Source organism: Melopsittacus undulatus, chromosome 5 (genome assembly GCF_012275295.1).
Source record: "Melopsittacus undulatus isolate bMelUnd1 chromosome 5, bMelUnd1.mat.Z, whole genome shotgun sequence".
Taxonomy (NCBI): Eukaryota; Metazoa; Chordata; class Aves; order Psittaciformes; family Psittaculidae; genus Melopsittacus; species Melopsittacus undulatus.
This window is the reverse complement of record NC_047531.1, coordinates 64,120,301-64,138,398: the sequence shown is the minus strand read 5'-3', so window position 1 is coordinate 64,138,398 and position 18,098 is coordinate 64,120,301.

Here is an 18,098-nt window from a genome sequence, read left to right as displayed (position 1 = left end):
ACACCTGCTGTAAAAATAATCCCCTGGTTTGTCTAAAATGACCCCAAAAAGTGCATCCTGCGTCTCAGAGGTTATGATGAAGCATTAAAATAAATGCTGAGAGGCTTTTATTTATGCCTTTCAAATTTGGAAGGTTTCTTCATTATTTAATAGGTGGAAGCACTGTAACATATTAACATATTTACTTACAGTCTGGTGCTCCATGCACCTCATGGTCAGCCCAAAACCGCAGCTGACCTGTGAGCGTGTCTTACCTGCTGCAGGATACACAGCTCTTGGTTTGATCTTCTGTACGTTTTGACTTGCTTTGCTGTAACAGCATTGTATAGTGTCAATGATATAATAAGCAGTTATTAGATTGATGAGATATGCCTGAGTTAGGGGCCCAGGCCCAGGCAGCAAGGACTGGGATTTTAGGAGGTCATTGGTGGTAAACATTCCTGGGATTTTTAGCAGAGTAAGATAAGTGAAGCCACTGCAGTAGGGTTTTTTTCATGTCAGATGGAAAACCTGAGAATGGCTGAGGAACTACTCAGGTGGGGGAAATGTTCTACTGTCAGGAGCACTAAAGCTAGACTTGTGGGCTTTACCCGGAGGTGAAGGAGAAAATTAAAGGGTTCAGAACATCACACTTCTGAGGCAAACATTCCAACTAAAATATATCCAGCAAATTAAAAGAAAGCAATATATATATATACAGAAAAATTGTGGCTACTCTTAAAGATTGCCCATCATTTCCTACTTCTTTACCCAGACAAGATGCTGGCCAGGAACTGTTCATATATGCCTGAAGTTTTATTTGCTCATTTGTTTCCAGCAGATTATTTTTAACAAAATTGTCAGCGCTTGTGATGCTACAGCAGAGAACGTAACAGCCCTGGGATGAGGCAAAACCTCCAGCATGGCAGCAGACATGAAATCTTTCCAGCTCAGAGCTTCCCACGGACAGCACACACTGTGTGCTGACCATAAAGGAAATGGACATCCACTGTAAAAATAATCCCCTGGTTTGTCCAAAATGACCCCAAAAAGTGCATCCTGGGTCTCAGGAGGTTATGATGCAGCATTAAAATAAATGCTGAGAGGCTTTTATTTATGCCTTTCAAATTTGGAAGGTTTCTTCATTATTTAATAAGAGGAAACAAAATCAGAAGGGGAGCTGTGTGTTAAGATGGAAACCTCACATTACTCCTGCTGGAAGAAATACCCTGTAACTTGAGGCTTGCAGCAAAATCCAGTAACGGCATTAACTAGCTGTTAGCAAGCTCATTAAGCGAGTTAGTTATGTACTTGCTAACTAGTACATAAGTAGCAATGGGGGATTTTCCTCCAGCTCCTCAGCATTTGGTGAACGGGCAGTGAGAGCACTGACTGCCCTTTCCTGGCAAAGACACACTCCATGTGCTCAGTGGTCTTCATTGTTCATGATATGAGCCATTTTCCCCAAATCTTTCTGGGTGGATGACTTCAAATGTCCAAGCAATCCCATAAATTGGTTGTGGCCTAGCTGGCTACTGGAGATAACAAACACAACTTCTTCCCAAGGTCTTGAATGATCTTTTCGTAATGAGAAAAAGAAGAATTTCCTTTTGGCAGTGAAGTAGCGCAGGGTGAAGTGATGAATCAAACCACAATAAGCTCTTAAATCTTTCTGTCCCTACTCTTTTTTTTTTTTTTTGCTGTGTAATTCTTTCGGCAGCAAAATGTTTCACACATCACAACTACCTCAACATGGGTCTCAACAGTTTCAGTGGCAGTACGCAGGCTGCCTTTCTTCACTGCACCCAGTGTGTTCTCGACAGCTTACACCTTCCTCCTTCTGTAAAACCTGAAAATACTTTTGCAGGGTCTCAAAAATGTCCCCTACATCTCCCCGTTAGCGTCTGCAGCATCCTGAGATCCACAGGGTGGGCTTCTTCCAGCATTCCTGCTGGGCAGCAAGTATTGGGATGTGAAGCTGCGATTTTCTGGGGGTTGACTTTCATAGCTCAGCACAGGGGCTTGGTGTTTCTTATCCATCCTGTCAGAGGGCTTTCCAGTGTTAAACTGATAGACCTCACTGGTTTGGGCAGGAACTCCTGGTCGAGTTCAAAGAGGATCCAGCTCTTTTAAGTAGTGTTTTCTAAAGGCATCCTTCTGTCTTTCCCAACAGACTGTGGATGCACAAGTCATGGTGAAGGTAGCCTCTGCAGAGAACATCTCTGTTAGGAGATGCAGCTTATTTTACACTACCTTCTCTAAAATACAATTTCTGCACTAAAACCTGCTGAAAATGTGAAAGTGGCTTAAAAATCAACAAAATAATAGATAAATGCTGTCTCTGTAACACTAAACCGGTCATAGGGCAGTGTTACTTTCTTATTTTTGTCATTTTCTCAATTGAAACTCAGTCTTTTATGGAACCCAAATCAGAAAGAATTATTTACTGCCACTGCTGCTTATGGAAGGCATTGTCTGGACTTACCCTTCACTTCCTAAAAAGCAGTGTCTTATTGATGGCACACCTCTGTTTTAGGTAGGAAAAAAACCCACAGAGTGAAAAAATGGATAAAGCCGTAAAGTCCTTTCCTCTGATATCAGCTGAGGACACATCCTCAGACTGGAGTCACTGCTTGTCACCTGAGCAGAGCCCACCACCCCCCAGCTTGAGGCTAAAAGGTGACAAAGGAGCATTTTGGGTTGCAGACTGAGGTTGCATTTTTGCTGGAGGTGGGATGCAGATGTATCTTAACACACCCTCCACAAAGTCAGGCTTCTTGTCCTAGCTTCTACCCACGGGATTCATCTCTGTTCCCTCCTTCCCATGCCGATGTCCATCACCATCCTACTGTGAGAAAACATCCACAAAACCTTGATAAACTGTGAGAAGAAGAGCTGGAGAGAGGCTGGGAAAAGGCAAAAGGAACAGGGAGGTGCCTGGAGAGGGGGATAAATAATTGACAATGTACTCCGTGATCATAACATACATACAGGAACATATTGTGCATAGATAGAGATATGGGGGAATATACAGATAAAGGAATATAAAATGCCCTCCTGCAGCAGCCTGCAGCATTTTGGGGGGAAAACCTCAAAACATGAGAGTCTTGTGACACGTTTCCTTTGCAAATGCATGCAGATTTGGAACATTTGCTTATTCCTCTTATTGAAGTGGCTGGCTGATTTGATTACATCCGGGGAAGCACATGTGCAAATGGATTTTCTAGCCTTTTGAGGGCACTGCCTTCCACCGCCACGTCTCCAGCAACTGATGCCAACCTCCCTTTAATGCAACATGCCCTAAAACTGAATGGCGTTACAGATGCCAATGCCCACAGCTTTCAACCAAGCTCATAGCCATAAATCCCTTTATTTTCAAATGCAAAATGTTGCAATTGGGAATGACTTGCCCTCAAGAAATGCGTTAGCAACAATTTAATCTCCTAAATGAAGCGGGCTGAAGCACGGCCACTCTTCTGTTGCGCACTTACCGGATAGAAGGATCTGATGATGAAAGCCTGGGGGAAAAAAACAGAGCATCAAATTGAAAAGCCCCTGGGAGATGAATGCGAGATAACTGAGAGAGGAACATTTATAGTCTGGGTCTCGGCTGAAATGATTTCCCCTTCTAGGCAGGCAGATTTCTTTCACAGTACCATGGGAAGTGCCCAAAGGAGAGCTGGCACCTTGGAGTGGTGACAAATCCCATTATAAGAACCAGAGCAGACAGTTAAGACTACACAAGTAAGCAAATTTATTTTAAGACAGAACAAATATTGTGGCAAACAACAATATGCAAATTCAGTTGAGAATGGGGGTAAACATCAGACTTCATTTTCAAATAGATATAAAATATAGTCAGGTTTTATTTTGTCCAAAAAGCAGCTCACATCAGGGGAAGCAGGGGGTGGAAGAGGATGGGTCTGTTCAAGCCATCCAAGGTGTGTGTCACCTGCAAAACCTCAGGCTCCACCGTCAGAGATGAGCAATGCCAGGAGGAGATGGAGGTGTCTTTGAGAGCTCTGGCTCCCCTTGACTCCAATATCCTGCCTCCAATTTTCTTCCTCCAATTTTCTGCTGCCAATTTTCTGCCTCCATTCTCACAAAAAGCATATTCTTGCTGCAAAGCAAGGGGCAGGTTCATTCCCTCTCAGACCTTCAATGCACACCTACCGCCTATGTACAGATGGGGTGGTGGTCATGGGGATGCTGGCTGCTTTTTAGGTTCAAACATCTTTGAATGCACCTGAACCTCCTCTTCCTCGCTGGCTTCTCATGGATTGACCTCCTGTGGCTGAGCCTGAAAAGCCAGCGAGGGAGCAGCTCACCTCAGATGCTGGAGGAACTGCCGTGGCATGAACAGGATGAAATCCCCTCCCAGTGTAAAGGTGCTCGTGTGCTGCTTTCTAGAAAAGCCATCCCAAATAAAAGCAGACATAGAAAACATTAGATTGTCAATGATGCTTTGAAACAAATTCAAGTTTATCATTAATTTTCTGTGTTTGTTTTTTTTTGTGAGTGTGTCGACTGGATACAAACAGACAAGAAAGACATTGTGAACTTCAAGCTCTGGATCGGCATGTCGTCAGTTAGCATCCGCAGAAGCACCATCGGATACGGAAGAGTTATAGCACCAGAGAGTTTGGAGGATCTAACTGATAACATGCGTCATTTGGAAAATCTGGAGACAGGTTGGGAATGGACGGTGGAGGGGGTGACATGGTACAGTCCATTAGAAACAATACAAGGCAATTCATGAGTTTTCATACAGTACAATACAGTCACGGATCAATTAACCCTTTCAGTACAGTACATGACAAGTAACACTTTGCACCCTGTTAACACTAGGAAAGGAGGCTGTGGGCTGGAGGAAGGTTGCTGGGAGTTTAACCCTTCTGCCTTCTAATTTCAGGGTTTGCTGATTGCTTTGCTGCTTTTTAGCCACATGTCTGTCCCGTCCCACATCAGACAGCCCATTCCCAGCCTGGCACCCTGGTGGGACATGCTGGTGGACTGGAATGGACCATCCACCATCCACCTGAAAGTCTTCACCCAAATCCTCATGGTTTGGCCAGGGGGGTGGAGACCCACTGCCCCTCTGCCCCACAGCAGCCACCAAACCTATGAAAAAACATCGCTTTCACCAGCCCCACCCCCCTGTCCCTACCCCTAGCCAATTCGGGTGCTGAAGCATGCAGAAGGTATGCAGAGGTTGAGTTCAGACAGCCCCAAGCCAAACCCACTTCTTCCCTCAGGTGTAGTGAGAACAGGGTCCACTGGAAAAGTGCTAAATTACAGTACATTGGCATTTCCATATGTCAACTATTGAACAGCAAAACAGATTGTTTGAAAACAGAATCAGTATCGTACAGCAAGTTCACAATTCTTCACTGTTTCTACACTTGTAACACATGCATTTTATTTCCATTAGTTCAATGCCAGTAGGACCAACATCCTCCAGAACAATGATCAAACATTAAACAAAACTTTCTAAGAAAAATTTTAAGCATCACAGAAAGTTTCAGAAAAAACCTCTTTATCAGCATCACAAGGTACTCAGATTTACATTTAGGAGTTTTCATGCCATGATTTTAAAACACCTTTTGGTTAATATCCTGGGGGGAATTTGGGGGGGGAGGAGGGAAGGGGAAATGAACCCCAAAACCAAACCAACATCCTCTCCCCCCCAAAAAAAAGGAATAGTTGGGGAAATAATGTATCTATCTCTGCACACACACACACATGTACCTGGAGACTGGTGCATGGGTGTGTGCGTGTTTTGAGACTGCTTCCTGCAATGCACAATTTGCTTTGATAAACTTGACTCATTTCAAGGGCATTTGCATGGGTCCAAAAGCCTGTTGAGGAAAGGAAATCTAAACTATCAAAGCAACTTAAAAAGTCTCTCTTGGAGGAAAAGGAAAGGTTGGTAAAACATCGCCTGCGTGCTGTTACCATGTGCTTCCCATGAACTATCTGAAACCGCAAGCAACTAAAAATTCTTAAAGAGCTCTTTTTCCACCTAAGAGATCACTCCAAAGTGAGAGGTGCTGTGCTGGGCTTTGCATTCCAGCTTCATGTGTGCTGTGCAGGAGAAAATGCTTACTTTTACTTTCTTGAAGGACGAGATGCCAACTCCAAAGGGCAAAAAAACACCAGAGGGGAAAGATAAAAAAAGAGACCTGTTCCACATCCCCCTGCAAATGCTTCATTTCCAAGTACTTGAGGAGACCAGTGAGCTGACTAGGGGGTGGATTTTCCAAAGGGTTCACCTATATCCTCATGACAGTGAGCAGGATGTAGGCTCTGAGTCACTGAGAAGAGGCTGTCCCCTTGGCTGCTATCATTTTGGGGGGCTCAGATGTAACAGCAACAATGCTAGGCGCTATTTCTTTAAACCTAGACTTGCAGGGTTAATTTGGAGGGGGAGTGGAGAGGGGAAATAAATCAATCTGGTTTCTATTCACATTTCCATACTTCCATCTTTAAATCTAACAATAGGGGATATAAGAGCGTAATATTCTGGGCTGCTCAAGGTTTGTGTGTTTTAACCACCTTCAAACCCCACTGAGCACCCAACATCATGAAGGTCTATTGAAGAAGGAAGCTTGAGCTGAACCCAACAAAAAGCAGACACTAAAGCTGGAGTTGATCAGGAAAAACACATCTGCTGCAACAAGCAAACCCAATACAATTACTATATTTTGATGTTGTTGCTGAAGTGTATTTCTGTCATGTCCACTTGCTAGCAGTGAAGGAGAAGACCTAATTCACTTCTCTCCATTCAAACTGACCATGCTGTAACAGTGGGGTTTATCCATCAAGGGTCATCAATACTCCACCAAGGAGTATTGCCAGAGAAGGCCTTGGATCAACTATTCGACTCATTGTCAATGAGTCCCAAGTGCAGGTACCCCAGCAAGAAGGGAACATAGCACTCTCACAACCACCATGATTTATTTGCTGCTATGGAAAACCCACAAGGGCTTTTAAAGAAGCAAAAAACCACCAGTTGGTTGAGAGTGGCTGGTTTGGGACATCAAAACTTAGACTATTCTGCATCCCCAGGATCATCGCTCCATTTCAAATCCTAGAGATTTGTGACTATATTTACTACAAACTCTACCCTACTGATTTCTTGCTGGCAAGGGAGCTCTAGTCCCTGACCATCCGTACTGAAATACTGGAGGAATTTAACAAGAACAGCAATGCACATCTGAATTGCCTCCTAAAACAAGACCTGATCAACTCTGAAAACTGCTTTTCAAGTTCAACAGCAACCTCCATGGTTATTATGCTCCATCTTCTATATCACCTGTAAGAAATTTTACTTTAAAATACCTTTTGTAGTTCAAGCCCACAGCTGATCTCAACAACACTTTCAGTACAGGCACACTTATTGCTTTTATTGCAAGGGCTTGAGCATGGTCTTTATTGATACCAGTGTCTCAGACTGGTTTGAACTTCACTGTACTGTGGACACATCCTGCTAATGCAGACCTGCGTCTTTGAAAACAAAAGCATGTGCCCTATGCTTCTCACTCCTGGTCTGCTTTGCATCCTGTGGTCCACTCAATTCCAAGTGTAAATCAGATGATCTTGCACCATTCCGATCCCTTCTGAGACTTCTGTTATCTTTGGTGCTTTTAAAAGCCATGCGTTTGGGTCTCTGTACAACCTCAAAGCTTACAACAATCATGTCTGCCTGGACATCAGTGACTTAGATGTTGGTCCTGTTGTATAAAATGAGCTTGGATGGGCTTAAGTCCTTAATTTATAAAATTGCTAAAGGGTATGTAATGGAAGTCAGGCACCAGGCAGTGGTCACATACACCTGGAAATTATCTTCTGATGGCCCCATAACACCGTACCTAAGAGGCTTAAAAAGACTGTGGGAAATAGTTCAAAACTCAAGTGCTAATAGTACTTACAAAAGTGCAGTGCTCAATAGAGTCAGAAACAAAGTGACTACTAGTACTTAAAGTGCTAGTTTCAAAGTTGGTTTGGTTCAGTGTCCAAAACACAGGTAGAACATGGGTAAAAGTGAGGGGTGAAATCAAAACCAGACAGCACTGCAACTGCACATGCCACACCAAAAGTGCTTCAAATCACACCATTGCAGAGAGGCATAAAGCTACGGCTCAGCTTGTGAACACGGATGAGCAAATGACTGACACCTTTCAGATTACTATAAAGAACAGTTCCATTAACGTCATCACTACAGACCCATTCAGAAAGCAAGTGGTTACAGCTTATGGAAAAAAACCCAAAACACCAAAAACCACCCCAAAACCAAGAGTCTCTCAGAACATTTACGAATCTTTGCAACTATCATACTCAAAATCTAGCAAAAGCAACCCTGACCAGTGTCTGCAACAAGCTTCGCTGATGCTTATCATGCACATTACAGAGGAGTCGTGCCACAGACTGCCTCCTTTTACACACTATCTTACAGTTAGCCTATTTACCTATGTATTTGTGGTTTGCTTGTTTTTTAGCTTTCTGACTATGCATTAAAGCTGGCTTTTTTATCTTCACCATCCTACCAGTCAAACAACAATTAATGCAACAAGACAACAAAGGTGGTCTAGTAAACACTGATGTTACTAAAGTCCCATATTCATTTTCATGAAAGAAAACACCCTGGAGAAAGATCAGCACACTCCTGGAAAGAGGCTGGAAAAGGATTTGGACGTCAGGCACTTCTGCTTTCTCTCTTTAAACACATGCTTTCCACTGACTGCACGTTGCCTATTCTAGCTGCTATCTGCTTTTTTGTTCCCTCGTGTTGAGCTCCAAGCCCAACCCTACCTTTATATTCGTGCTGGAAAAATTACTCCCAAAGCAAAAGTGGGAAATGAAAAAGGGGAAACCAGACCTTCAAGTCTCACTCTGTTTCAGTAGGCACCCCAAAACCGAGCCACTGAACAGCTTAAGTGGCTCCCCAGGCCCTGCACGCATCACCGTCAACTCTCCCAAGGCAACATCTGGTGCATCTGAGCTGGCTACAAATCTTTTTTATGGAGAAAGTTCTTTCTAGAACAGAAGTACTGACCTGCTGGAGTTGGCTGGGTATATTGGGCATGTGTCAGGTACAGCAACAGTCATTTTCCTAATCGGAGAGTAGGAGGTTATTTTTCAGAAGCAGGTAACACTAATACCATAGGGCCAAAAAAAAAAATGTGCAGACCCAGGTCACTTATTTCTACTAATGCCACAAAGGCCAAAAGGAAGGGCATGCATCCAGGTGCTATGGATGCAGATCCACCTTTACAGACATACAAGTGGAAAGAAAGGAGCCTGGAAAAGATATGAAAGGTAGAAAAATACCGGAGATTGGCAGTGCCCCTCAGCGAGGAGGGCCTGTGATTCCTGCAGGCAGATGGTGGGGAAATGCAACCATCACAGGTAAGAAACTGCAGACTTGCTGCCGAAGCCAGCACGGTCTGGGGAAAGCCCACGACCTTGCCATGCAGCAAGGAACACATCCATCAGTGAAGGACGGTGACCACTACAGGGGAGGAACATTCCAGTTGGCACACCGTGGCTTTATTGTAAATGATGGTGAAGTCTTGCAGGATGAAAAGCAATTGTTGAGCGTTATGCTGGGCAAAGAAGGATCTTGCAGGACTGGATTCAAGCCTGATCTTGCAAGACTGGCATGCATCTCCATTTGCTATATGTAGGCACTAGAGTAACATTTGGTTTAAGTACTGTTGACCTCAACATTGAGACCAAACCCAAACATTGGATGTGTGGAAAATTTATCAGCCTGAAAAACAAATTCCAAAACTGCTTGTTTTCCAGGTCTTTTTATAACATGTTCTTTCCTGTCTTCCGATTGCAAGGGTTATTGGGCAAATTATTTGGAAGTGGATAATAAATCTAATACTAAGACAGCAAGTCAAATTACACAGTAATTTCCTGCACTGCTCTCACATGCAAGTTTTCACATCACACTGTATTTTTGCTGCTTTAGTTGGTCTTAAGGACACACACTGTTGACTGTATCTCCATGTCTGAGACCCTCTGCAATTTTGCCTCCTCCTGGACTGACAGCCCTGTTGAATTTTTAAGAAGAAAAGCTACTACTACAGGTTTCCTAGGAGAAAAGGCTGCATTCTGCTAGCCCCTGACCTCACTTGGATTTTAAAGGCATTTGTAGAATCCCACTTCAGCTGGCACACTAAATTTCCATCTAAATATTCCTGGCAACTTTTCCAGTCTCCACAAAACAACTCAATTGAAAGTTTATTAGAAGCAGTGCTTTATTGTTGCAGGCAGAGATTTTGCTGCAGATATCTGTGTGCCACAATTAAATGCTGATTTTCAGTGGTGAAAAAATTGATTCCGAGGCATAGCCTATTGCTGCGTAAAATGCGATCCCTGATCACTCCGTATCAGAGGCATAGTACAAATGGAAGATGCAGGGTCATTTTTAATTCTATGCTAATTATCACAACAAAAACCAGATCCTGCAGCAGAAGACTGATGCCAGGAAGGAATAATCATCCATATTTTGTAGTTCTGGCTGTGCTGCTCAAGGAGAAGCTTATTTACAAAATGGCAGTCTCCAGAAAAAGACTGTTGTCCTTGCCTGAAATTGATGTATATTCAGATACGTACTGCTACTGCTCTGGGGGTGCTCTGCCTGGGAAATTACACTTTGGAATGAAACATTATAAACTTGAAGTATGGGAAACCACCTCCTGTTGAACAAATACAAGCTGCGGGGCTAATGCAACCCACTGTACCCCACAAATGATGCTTGGAGATCCCTGCTTTGAAATTTATGCTTTTGCTTTAGAGAAGAAAAATCATACGACCTTTTAATTATTTATAGGTGAAAAGATGCTTTCGATAGAAGCATCGATGATGTGTCAACCAAAATGAAATTCCAAATGCAGGCTTTCTGTGTTCTGTAAGCTTACTTAAATACAGATGAGAAGTACCTTTTTCTCTCCCTGCACAAAAATGACATAAACCCACCCTTTTTTGTCTGCAAGAAAGAAAAAAACCCAAATCAACCAATGTGTAAAACCATGAACCTGAAGAGTAGTCGTGAAAGGGATGAAAAAAACCCCAGAGAGCAGGCATGCAATCTGCTTCTGTTCCTACAGGGATCACTGTAGTCCCTGAGGAGGCTCTCAAACAAGATCTCATTGCCAGAGAGAATTGGAGATGGAAACCTGCACCGCTGGGAAATGGCCGAGACCAAGTGGCTCTGCGAGTTGCAGCAGTTTCTCCTTGATGATCAAGATACAGTCTTCATCAAAGAGCAAACACATCCAAGGTGTACCTGACAATCTATTCACAGGGACTTTGTGACAACAACTGTTGCTCCTACCTGGAGATGTCACCACCACCACCAACTCACTATGGCAGAAAAGGCTTTGCTCAGTGTCTTCCATCTCTCTTTGTTGGGTATCCACATGCATTGCTAGACATCAAGGCCTCCCATTCGAAGACAGGCTAAGAAAATTTGGGCTGTTCAGCCTGGAGAAGAGAAGGCTGCACGGAGACCTCAGAGCAGCCTTCCAGTATTTGAAGAGGTCCTATAAGGATGCTGGAGAGGGACTCTTCATCAGTGACTGTAGCGATAGGACAAGGGATGATGAGTTCAAACTGAAACAGGGGAAGTTCAGGTTAGATAACAGGAAGAAATTCTTCCCTGTGAGGGTGGTGAGGCCCTGGCACCGGTTGCCCAAAGAAGCTGTGGCTGCCCCATTGCTGGCAGTGTTCAAGGCCGGGTGGATGGAGCTTGGAGCAACCTGGTTTAGTAGGTGTCCCTGCCTGTAGCAGGGGTTGGAACTGGATGAGCTTTAAGGTCCTTTACAACCTAAACTAGGCTGTGATTCTATGATGCCCATGTCCAGCATTACGAGGCACATTCCTGGAGGGAGTAGAATAACTCCAGTACATTGCCCTGCTGTAATGATGATGCCTGAAGATGGGAACATTGGACCACAGGGACTGCATGTTGAAAGCAAAACATTTTATTATTATCAGCTAAGCTTCATAATGCACACCTATCAGTAAGATAGAGGTTATATGGAGATCACTTTCCTTGCTACCAACTATAGCTTCTGGGATTAAATGCAGCAGCTGTTGAGCAGTGCCTAACAGGACCAGCAGAAAGGAAAAGAGAATAATGTACAGTTGTAATGGTGTGTGGGGGTAGCTTGGCAGAAAACTGTTGAAATTCAACCAGAAATATTTTTTTTCCTGCTGTACCAAAAGCTATAGCATCCTAAACAATAGCTGGTGAGTAAGTACTGCCCTCAAAATGCACCCCTCCAACTCAACACCCACCTCAGTATCTACCACCTCCTATGGGCCAATACTGCAAATTCTGCATTGACAGAATCATAGACTGGTATGGGTTGGAAGGGATCCTAAAGCTCAACTAGTTCTAACCCCTGCCATGGGCAGGGACACCTTCCACCAGCATGTTGCTCCAAGCCCCATCCAACCTGGCCTTGAACACTGCCCTGTCCTGTCCCGTCCCTACAGGCCCTTGTCCAAAGCCCCTCTTGAGATGTCTTGTTGGCCCCTAATTTAGGCACTGGAAGCTGCTCTGAGCTCTCCCCAGAGCCTCCTCTTCTCCAGGCTGAACAAGTCCAGCTCTCTCAGCCTGTCTCCAGAGCAGAGGTGCTCCAGCCGTTGCAGCATCTCCATGGCCTCCTCTAGACTCACTCGAGCAGGTCCACATTTCTCTTGTGTTGGGATGTGTGTTCTGCCATGAAGTCAGAAAGATGGATTAGAACTTGTATTTAACCTGAATTTAGTGTCATTGATTAGCTCAGCAACAACATCTGGTGTTGATATATATGTGTGACTTTTGGTTTGCTCTCCATAAGTTTCCATGCAATGTTTTTGACAGTAAGTGCTATCCTGAGAGGATTTCTAAAGAATGTAAGTCTCTTCCAGCACAAATGGCACTTTCAATGTAAGATCAGAAATACAGTTATCTTTCTTAGAGGTCAGAGGTCAAGAAAAAGCTATTTTGGACTGTCTAGTAAAGAATCACTAACATAATTTAACAGCACCAGCTTTTTTAGCACAAATCAGTTTACCTTCCAGCCAATCTTCTACAGGCAGCTTCAAATTGCATCAAACCCTATCCAGAGGAACTCTCTGTTCCAATCACTCCTTTCAGCATTACAACTCTTATTTCACATTATTTTTGCATTCATACAAGATTCAAAGGGGAGGGAGAAAATGTCTTCACTAGTAAAAGAGGAATCCAGCTGTTGCTAGCACAAAACTACCGATTTTTCTTCTAGGAAACAGAAGTGCTTGGCTGGAAAGGTGGGAAGCTCTTGGAAGACTGAAAGCCTGGAGGAGGCGGCTAGTGTTTAGGTTGAGGCAAGTGAAAAATTCCCATGTTTATGCCGCTTGCATGTTTTCTTTTGCACAGTATCTTCAGTCTCGCTGAGAGGACGAGGTTAGCGCAGAGTTTTTGAGCAACCAGAGAGAGCACCTCTAGGGCTTACCGCCACAGCTCAAGGGCTGCAATATGAAGGAGGAGGGTGAACGTGTGGAGAACCTGAGAAGGTGAGGAACTTAAGAGGATCTTCTGGCCCATCATTTCTCTTTCTCCTCCTGTGACAGAGGGAATGAGAAGGCTGCACTTCCCTGCAGGAGGGCACTTCAGAGCCTATCTCAGGGGAAGGTTTGGAGACCAACAATGGGGATGATAGATCATCCACCCCAGAGAGCTGCTGTGCTCTCCAAAACAGCCTGCAAAGTCCAAGCAGTAGCTCAGTCTTCACTCGTTTTATCCCCTGGCTCATGTCTCAAGAACTTGCTCCTGTACCTTTCTGCTCCTCTTTTGGGAGGGCTCCCAGATACACTTTGTGGATGACATCTTCTCCTTTACAGGTTAGCCAGCGAAAGTGACCACATCTTTGCCAGGTTTGAGTTGCAGTCCCTTCCTGTTCTTGGATCATCTCGGAAATGGCAAGCAGGTTTTGGAAACCATGGGCTGCTGCTGAAAACTGTGTGTTGTCTAAAAGGGGATAAGCAAATTTAGGGAGGTTACCCCTACTTTAGAGGATGTCTCCTAAGAGCAGAAAAGAGATGAGAAAAGCAAATTTGCTGCTGCAGGGAGGAGAAAGCAGGCAGCATATCTGCCTTGTGCTCTGGATTGGGGTGTTTCTTAGGGTTGCACACATATCAGCACACTGCCAAATAAACTGACAATTTAAGCTGTTTTTAAAAGAAAAGTCTCTCTAATATGCCTTCATGAAGACAATCCACAGGTAAAAGCTGGCAGCATTCATGAAAATGTTCCGCTTTGATGGTGCCTGGTCCTTGTGTCTCCTTGCATTATCCAGAGCCAACACAGGACTGTAAGAGAAAGGAGACCTGGCAGAGGCACAGCTCTTATCTCAACATCTTCACATGCAATTTGCTGTGGGTATGCTCATCCCACGTATCCTAATTTACTAACCCACATCAAACCTTTGGGTCGATTTCCAAACTGATGTGGAAACAGGAAAAAAGAACTCTAATTATTCTGCAACCAATTTAAAAATCCTGGGGAGGATGAAATCCTGGCAACATTTAGCTGGAGATGCATAATTCCAGACTGCATCTTGATTCTGCTGAAGTAGAAAAGAAAGAAATGAAATTAAGGTTTCACATCACAAAGGATCCAGGCACAGCATCAAGTTGTGGTGAGAAGTGAAGAATCAAAGCTCAAAGCAATACTTGTAGCAGATGCAGTAAAACTCATCCATGGGGAAGCTGTTGTATGTTGTCTACAAGTGAGATGCTGCGTGCTAGCTGCTTGGAGGAAGCAGCTAGCCTACAACAAGCATATGATCAAAACTGCCCTAGGTAACTGGTTCATGCAACCCTACTTGACATGAGAATGATCACAAAGGGAATGAATGGCTGTGAGGTTAAATAACTACTCCTTTGCTGCAGCATCACTCCAAGCCCCACAAGAATCTGCTTCAGCATAGAGTTAATATCTCCCAAAGCCCCATTGTCCATGCAATGGCTACAGAAGCAGATGAGAGCTGCAGGACAGGATGCCTTTGTGGTCCATGGAATGGTTAAGGCCAAAGCACACACCACAGAGACACACAGAAAATGACCACTTGGGAAAAATATAATCAGCTATGTATCTTTTTGTCCTATATTGGTTTCAAAATGCAAGGGGATGGAGGGAACTGAGGCCCATTTGTGCTTTGATAACAATTCCAGATAGGTTCATAAGCAAGGGCTTAAAAAGAAGTGGTGAATTTCTGAGGGAAAAACAGATTTAGAGCTCTTGATGTGAACCAGCCTGATAAATAACTCTTAGTGGTCAAACAGCTGTCAACAGAACGAGAACAGAACAACCAGGACTGGGCCTGTGAGCAAAGCAAGAGGAAAATGTCTCTATACACTAAGCCATATAAACATCTACAGGGGTTGCTACCCATGTTGTTTTAGTGGCCTTGATGTTTTGCAACCAGGTGGAGCAAGAAATAAAATGCCACTTTAAAGGATGTGCTCTGAGATAAGAGGCACGATAGGTTCACCTCGTGAAACACAGTGCCTATTCTCAGCTTTTAAGTGTTTGAGCCAAAAAACTTTCTCTAATTTTACCAGGATTGGGGGATTATTAAAAATGGTTAATTTAAAAAACTTCACCACTAGCTACAGTGATGTGTACACAAACTTCAGGAACGGCCTAACAAAACCTTTTCTACCTCAGGGAGAAAGGAAACTGATCACAACAACAGAAGACACTACAGCTTCACAGGACTTAAAAGCAAAATAATTTTCTATCAGGGGTAGAACGGGAGACAGACACATTAAATTAATGCCAGCTGACAAAATCCCCTTGCCAAAGAGCTTTTAGCAGCTAGAAAAACAGATATGGATGGTTTAGTCAAAGTTTTAGGGCTGGCCCTTGGGTTCAGTTCTTCCCCCCCAGTATTTACCATTGTGAATCTGCAAAAGCATAAGAACTGAAAAGGAACATAGCACTGTGCTCCCAAATCCTTCCTGGACTGGCGGACTAATTACTGGACACAGGCAAACTAGTATAATCCTGAGCCTGCCACCACGGGTAAAGAGAGAAGAAAAGGTTCTGTATGTATTAAATGAGTTGTAGGATGTAGGATAAATACCACTGCAAAGCACTGAATCAAAGCCTTGCCCTCTGTTCTTAGCTGTTAATGGCCTCTGCTCATCTCTGCTGTGATGCCTAGCTGGGAAGAACTCTTTTAAAAGCAGCACTGGCACAATGCTACAGTTTTCAAATTCCTTTCAGGGTTTATTGGTGTCTCAGCAGAGACTGTCCTTGGAGGCCACTCAGTGTATCCCAAACAGAAATACATCTGTTGACTGCATGCTGAGTTTCACTTCATCTAGAGTACTGCTTCATCACCTCTCTTCTGTCTCTGTCCTTAGATTCCTCTGTCTCTGTACTGTCTCTGTCCTTAGAATCCCCCTTTGACCTTCCCAGAGGAAGAGATGGTCTTTTTACATTAGGCAGTTCCCAATCATTCAGCAGCACAAGAAACTTCTCCACACCAAGCTCAAAGCAAAAATGACAATTTGCAAAGCAGCAACAGTCAAAGGGGAATTTCCAGAGACAAACCAGCTCCTGTTCACCACCCGTTATGGAGGGAAGTGATGCAAAAGCCAACACACAACATGCTTCAGCTCACCCCTGTTATCGCAGAACAGTGGGGATAATTAATTTATGTTAAAAATATCAGGACTGCACTGGCACATTCAGCTTTTCCCCTAGGAAGAGGAGGGAGGAGCGCACAAGGGCTGCTTGGCAGAAGTTAGTCATAGGCTTAAATGCACAACTGGAAGGCACTCAGATATACGCTAAGTGATTATAGGGCAGTGTGCAAACCTACATGGAACAGGAGGAACTCCTCTGTAGTTTTCTTACATAAAAAATGCCAGATCTCCTCACAATAAAAGTGTTACTAAGGAAATTCCAATTAACTTTCAGTGAAGCCAGAGCTGCTGGGAATTGGGGAAAAAACTCAAAGCCAGGGTTCTTCAGGTTATTATCCAGCATAGCTGGGTGGGCTCTGATTGCAGCACAGCCAGGACAATGGCGACACAACCATGTTAAGACAAGGCAGCTAAAAGGCTGAGTGAAATAACATGCAGTTCCCCACCTGGGAAATCAATAGAGGGGCTTAAAACATCTCTGAAGGGAGGAAGGACATCCCTGTGGAAGACAGAGCTATCTGGGACTCAACTCAGCCAACGCTGAGTCTCTTGCTCACCTGGGGATTATTTTTTTCCAGGTCCTGGTAATGACCTGATGCTCTGACTCTGTTCAAAAGCAGAATGAGCTCTTCCACTATGGAGTGTTTTACTGCTAGAAAGGTTGGGAAGAACTGAAATACAAGTGCTGGCTGGTTTTGCTTTGGGATACTAACTTGTAAGAGATGAGTAACAGACATATTGAACTAATACTGCAGGAAATCAGAAAGCCCACAAATGTGAAAGGAGGGAAAGATGGAGCATGGGCATGGATGTTGATGGTAGGAGAGGAAATGGGAGAGACAGAATGAGCAGAGAGGAGGGCCAGTTCAGACAAAAATCTTAGCTAAAGCTAGCAAAGTTAATGTAAATATTCTGGTAACTATTCACATTATTGCATGATGAAACTACGCTTTTCTGTAACAATCCTTGGAGATTTGGGAACACAGAGGAAAGCAGGTATTTCCAAACCAACTGGCATATTTGAGAGCTTATACTGTCACTAGATGCATTCTTTACATTTGCATTTAAACAGGTATCTTGATAGTGCAAGAGTTACTGCTTATATTGTGAAGACTGGGAAAGTGTCATCATCTTTAATATTTAGGAGGGTATTTAATATTTTGGAGAATGCCTGTTGATGGGCTATTTTTCCTATGTGTAATTCAGAGATCAGCGGAGACATGAATGATAGTGCTCTGCTGCACCACCATGTACAGCAGAGTTTCTAACAGGTTTCTATTGCAAACGTTTGTAGAAAATGCATGGTCTGTCATTTTAATAGCCCAGATTTTCTAAAACTATTAAAGGGTGATAACAGTGAGAAATGTCTGAGTTGGTAGTGGCTTTACCGAAGAGGACCTTGGAGGACACAGAGTTACAAA